Below are 6,000 nucleotides of genomic sequence, written 5' to 3'. Positions count from 1 at the left end.
AAAAAAAAAAAAAAAAAAAAAAAAAAAAATAGTCACACCAGACTTTACCACTGCTAAGCTGCTGAACTGCTGTATGGTAGAACAGTTAGGATATTCAGTTTCTATTTTTGACAAAAATCCTTAAGACCACCTTAGGTTAAGTCTGTGAGAGCAGATACTGTTGACATTCCCTTGTTTGATCACATATAATAGATTCAAATTTTTTGCATGGTATCTGCTGGTGAATAATATAGTGAACAACCGTAGGCTCCAACTAAGTCTTTTTCTGCCCCCCGCATTCATTATAACACATCTTAGTGGATTCCAGTTCAGATGGTACTAAACTTTTCTCAACTTCTTTGAAAATGCTCTTATTTTTAGTTGTTTCATGCTAATTCTTCAAACTTGGCATTGACTCCCCAAGTAAATAACAACTGAAAAGTATTGGTAATGTCTTTTGATTCATCAAGAGCCAAGGAATTGCATTCTTAAACCCTCTTGGTGGCTTTCCTGTAAATGCTTCCAAGATATGAGCGAATGCTATAGAAATTGCAGGGAAGTCCAAAGGGCTGTGCTTCTCCTGTGGCTCAGTCTTATTTCATACCTGCAACATCTTTTAAGGGAAATTTGCAAGAGGGAGAATTATCAACTTAAAAAAAAAATAGCCAAGGAAACCTCGACTCTTCAAGGAAGCAAGGAAACCTACTCTCCTTGGAAGTGACATCAGAGGAGGCCCAGTGCAAGTCAGGACTTCACCACCACTGGGCGGAACCAGGGAGCCCCACCCCATGTGTCAGTTCAGACCATCTGGGGAGCAGTAATGAAGTACTCTTCCCTCTCCAAGCTAGGGTTTGTCAGCGGAGGCCCAGGAGGAACACTGAATCTTGCCTGACAGCAATGAATTGATACCTTCCTTCCCTGTCAGCAGGGTGACAGAGAATATTTAATAAAATCAAAAGAGGCTGGGTGCAATGGCTCACGCCTGTAATCCCAACACTTTGGGAGGCCAAGGTGGGTGGATCACTTGAGGCCGGGAGTTTGAGACCAGCCCCAGCAACATGTTGAGACCCTGTCTCTACTAAAAATACAAAAAAAAAAAAAAAAAAAAATTAGCCAGGTGTGGTGCCATGCGCCTGTAATCACAGCTACTCTGGTGGCTGAGGCACGAGAATCACTTGAACCTGGGAGGCGGAGGTTGCAATGAGCTGAGATCACACAATTGCACTCCAACCTGGGCAACAGAGACTCTTGTCTCAAAAATAAAATTAAAATAAAATAGGCTAAGTAAGATTCAGGATCTTAAAGTACTCAGAATGCCCAGGATACAATAAAATTCAATCACTATACCAAGAGCCACAGAACTCTCAACTTGAATGAGAAAAGACAGTCAACAGACACCAGCATCAAGATGACACAGATGTTGGAATTAAACAGCATAGAAAGAAGAATGAAACAGATGTCTTAGAACCGAAACATACAGTAGCCAAAATAGGAAACTGAATGGATGACTCCACAGCAAAATGGAGAAGACAGAAGAGAATCCGTGAACTTGAAGTTAGAGTAGTAGAAATTACCTAACCTGAACAACAGAAACTAGACTAAAAACCAAAACAAAACAAATGAACAGAGCCTCAGGATTTTGTGGGACTAATAAAAGATCTAACTTTCATGTCACCAAAGTCCCAGGAGAAGAAGAGAAAGAGAGTGAGGCTGAAAAGTTATTTAAAAAATAAGGGTGGCCGGGCACAGTGACTCACTCCTATAATCCCAGCACTTTGGGAGACCGAAGCGGGCAGAATCCCAGGAGTTCAATACCAGACTGGGCAATGTGGCAAAACCCTGTCTCTACTAAAAATACAAAAATTAGCCAGGTGTGGTGAGGCATACCTGTAGTCCCACCTAGTCAGGAGGCTGAGGCAGGAGGATCCCTTGAGCCCAGGAAGTTGAGACTGCAGTGAACCGTGATTACGCCACTACACCTCCAGCCTGGGTGATAGAGCGAGACCTTGTCTCCTTAAAACAAAAATAAATAAATGAGAAGTTGCTGCATTTTGTAAAAGACATAAATCTACAGAGTCAAGAAACAACCTCACAGAAGGTAAACACAAATCTGCACCAACATCTCAGTATGGATAATAAACTTCCTGGGCACTCTGGCTATGGAGCAATCTGTTTGAGTCACTCTTGGACACTGCTTTTTAATAGGTCACCTTGGACAGTGTAGTGTTCCCCGAGCACCTCTCAGTCTCTGGGGGTTGTGCTGTCAGGCAACAGTAGGGTATGGTTCCATGAGGGTTTTCCCTCATCTTGAAGCCACTAAACCTTGGCAGAGGGGTTTGTGAACCCAAATGACCCCGCTCCCCCTGCAGGCAGAAGGTGGATGCCAGAGCCTTGTCTAGGTGGCCGTGACGTGACAGTGACAGTCAGCTAAAGGGCTGACTACATGTTTTATTTCTCTTTCCTTCCTTGTTACTGCTTTGATTGGGGTGTCTGACTCATGCCAGTATCAGTGCTGAGTTGGTTGCTCGATCTTGTTTACTGACCAGAAGTTGCAAACAGCAAATGCAAAACTGCAAACACTTCCTGGAAGACAACCTGTTCCAGTGTTGCAAACTGTTGGCCTCAGAGAGCCCTTGTGTTCTTATGTCATTCTCCCCTTTCAGAAGCTGGTGAGGCTCCCGCCAGTGCCCCCCAGCCTGTGTGCCCCCTGATTTGTTTGTCCATCTTGCTCGGTGGTGTGCGGGACTGGAGCTGTTGCCCTTGATTGCTACCTTGGCAGGAATCAGTCAGCTACTGAAATTGACAAGGAATCGTGGTCAAGCTATACATGAATAGTTTTTACCCTTCTCTGTCTGTATGTTGTATAATAATGAAGACTTATGTAGAGACCTAATTTATAATAAAAGATCAAGTCAGATCTGCTCTATTTAGAGTTGGGGAGATCTGTTTGGCTGGTATTTTGACATGTGCCTTTTTCTGTGCCTAATTTTTTTTTGAGACAGGATCTCACTCTGTTGTCTAGACTAGAGTGCAGTGGTGTGATTGTGGTTCACTGCAACCTCAACCTCCTGGGCTCAAGTGATCCTCCTACCTCAGCCTGCGACATAGCTGGGACTACAGGTGCGCACCATCACACCTGGCTAATTTTTGTATTTTGTGGTAGAACTGGGGTTTTGCCATGTTGCCCAGGTTAGTCTCGAACTGCTGAGCTCAAGCATTCTGCTCGCCTTCGCCTCCCATAGTGCTGAGATTACAGGCATGAGCCATCGCACCCAGCTCTGTATCTAATTTTGCACATGAGAACATCAAAGCCTTCTGTTGGTAAGGGGTGTGTCTGGGATCCCAGCCAGCTGGTGTGGCAAGAGCCTGGTCTAGTTCTTGTTTGCTGCTTGGACTGATACTGTCTTTGGCCACATGAGCTCTGCCTTGTCCCTGTTCCTTTTGCTGAAGGTATAAAGAAGAAAGTCAGAGATTAAAGCCTCTTTCAGGGCAGAAGGCTCACTCACGCAGGCTTCCAGAACCTCCTCGAAGTACCTGTAGGGACTACCTGATCTGGAAGAGAGTTGTCAGTTAAGACATGCAGAGTTTTCCCATCAGAGTATTTGGTATAGCAGAGGTGGCTCCCAAACTGTGCCAGGGCACTGCAGCAAACTCACAAGTGCCTCATTCGCAAATGCGGCAGATGTTCAGTTCTGTCGAACTCCATGTGAAGTGCTAGCTTGGGACAGTTCACAGTTCCAACATGAGATCCTTGCTGCGTTCCTTCTTAGGATTTTACATCTTTGCGATGCTGGGTTTGCAGTGATTGTTCGGACCTAACTACTTTATACGTGAAACTGTTAGGCATGTTTTTTGGCCTACGGATACCTGAAAAATTTGCTGAGATAGAGGGGCTCCACAAACGAAGGACATTTGGGATCTGTCCAGACAGGTACACTAGAAGCCCAATGTGTGTTTTGTTTATTGATTGATTGGGACAGAGTCTTGCTCTGTTGCCCAGGCTGGAGTGCAAGTGGCACGATCTTGGCTCACTGCAACCTCCGCCTCCTGGGTTCAAGCGATTCTCCTGCCTCAGCCTCCTGAGTGACTGGGATTACAGGCACCCGCCACCACGCCTGGCTCATTTTTGTATTTTCAGTAGAGATGGGGTTTCACCATGTTGGCCAGGCTGGCCTCAAACTCCTGACCTCAAGTGATGTGCCTGCCTCAGCCTCCCAATATGCTGGGATTATAGGTGTGAGCCACCGTGGCCAGCCCCACAGTGTGTTTTAAATCTTTGCACTTAGTGTTTTTGATTCCTGCACATTTTATGTTGCACGTATCATAATACATTCACCGATTCCCTTCATTCCCTTGAGTAGTTATTGCGCACTGGATTCTGCGCCAAGGAAGTGTATGCTGGGGAGGGGATGGTGGAGCTGAGGTCTGAAGATTGAGTACGAACTTCGAGAGGAGGAGCATCTCAGACACCTGTCAGGCTCTGGGGCAGGACCACAAAGGTGAGAGCTGGAGAGTGGCTCACGGTGGGGCTGGAGAGATGGTGGGTGTCTGTGTGTGCATCAAGGGGAAAATGGTTAAGTTTCTTAACCCAGGGGCTCATTTGTGGCCTCAGCCCCCAGGTACACTGCTTGAATCCTAGGATTCCTCCAAGCTTAACCTCCTTGAGAGGCTTTCCTTTCCCACCACATGCCAGACGCAGAGGTGCCTGAGATGCTGCTCTTGCCTCCAGGAGCTCACACCGAGTGAGAGACCCGTGTCCTAAGTAGAGGGCAGTGAGCACAGCCCACTGGGAAGCTGGGCCTATTTCTCGTTTTGCCCCTTGGGTGAGGTGCTTACCCCTTGTAGCCTCATCTGTAGCTCAGGGCCTTGGATAAAGTGATGGCTGAGTCCTTCCTACTGCACCTGTCTTCTCTCAGAAGTAGTTTGATATTTCAGAGTCAAAGCTGCTGGGAACATTCTCGTTCTGTGGAGCCTCCAGGCTGAGCGCTGGGAGCGCCCAGTGTGCTGGTCGGGGCTGAGGGGCACTCAGGGTCAAGCGCCACCCCTGTTGGCTGCAGGTAGTCAGTCACAGCCTCAAGGAGCAGCTCCTGTTACTTTCTGTGGTGTTGTGCGTTAGTTTCCTTAGCTGCGTGAGACTGTGTGGTCCTGACTCTGAACTCAGGGAAGAGGCTGAACGAAGCTGGGAGTGCAGGTGTTAGAGACAGGCAACTTGAAGAGGAGGGAATAGAGTCTGCCTCACAGACTGTCTTGATGGAGTTGTAGTGTGGTTTTCAGATTATAACGGCATTCTGTAGTCTGTAAGCCACGCACTGCCAATCCAGGTACCCGAAAATCAGAAGGTTCTTGTCTTCTGATCAAATGTTTATTTATTCAACAAATCGACATAAATGTTCATATGCCAGTCTGTGAACTAAGCCAAGTCCCTGCCCTTGTAGGGCTGACCCTCTAGTCAGGGAGATAGCCAGTGGTGGGGTAATGTATAATATAATTTCAGGTAGGGATAAGCTCCGTTGAGGGGTCAGAGGGTAGGGGTTGTGGCCAGGGGACAGTTGTAGGTTCTGTTCTCAGGCAAAGTCTGTCTGAGATGGTGACATCTGAGTAGAAATTTAAATGAGGGAGTGAAGTTTGCAAATAACGAGATGGCCATGTGCAAAGGCCCTGAAACAGAAGGAGACCAGTGTGACCTGCAAGATGTGAAGAAGGGGAGCGTAGTAAGAAATATGGGTGGTAGGAGACCGGGCGCTGTGGCTCACACCTGTAATCCCAGCACTTTGGGAGGCCGAGGTGGGCGGATCATGAGGTCAGGAGATGGAGACCATCCTGGCGAACACGGTGAAACCCCATCTCTACTAAAAAATACAAAAAAATTAGCCGGGCGTGGTGGTGGGCGCCTGTAGTCCCAACTACCCCGGAGGCTAAGGCAGGAGAATGGTGTGAACCCAGAAGGCGGAGCTTGCAGTGAGCCGAGATCGTGCCACTGCACTCCAGCCTGGGAGACAGCGCAGACTCCATCTCAAAAAA

General features: G+C 47.3%; 1 protein-coding gene across 3 annotated transcripts in view; it reads left to right on the top strand.

Annotated features, from left to right (window-relative positions):
• POR (cytochrome p450 oxidoreductase) overlaps positions 1–6,000 on the top strand; it is a 78,555-nt gene that overhangs the window by 32,014 nt on the left and 40,541 nt on the right. The window contains exon 1 of one of the 3 annotated variants that reach the window (XM_017857642.1): positions 2,058–2,077. The exons of 1 other annotated variant lie outside the window; for it this stretch is intronic. The gene's annotated coding sequence lies outside the window, so the exon portion shown is untranslated. Of the gene's footprint in view, positions 1–2,057; positions 2,078–4,457; positions 4,479–6,000 lie in introns of those variants that run through there. One more of the 3 variants, XM_017857641.1, reaches the window with a different exon arrangement.

This window comes from Rhinopithecus bieti, unplaced genomic scaffold, assembly GCF_001698545.2.
Source record: "Rhinopithecus bieti isolate Rb0 unplaced genomic scaffold, ASM169854v2 scaffold_42772, whole genome shotgun sequence".
NCBI lineage: Eukaryota > Metazoa > Chordata > Mammalia > Primates > Cercopithecidae > Rhinopithecus > Rhinopithecus bieti.
This window is presented reverse-complemented; position numbering and strand designations above follow the sequence as displayed.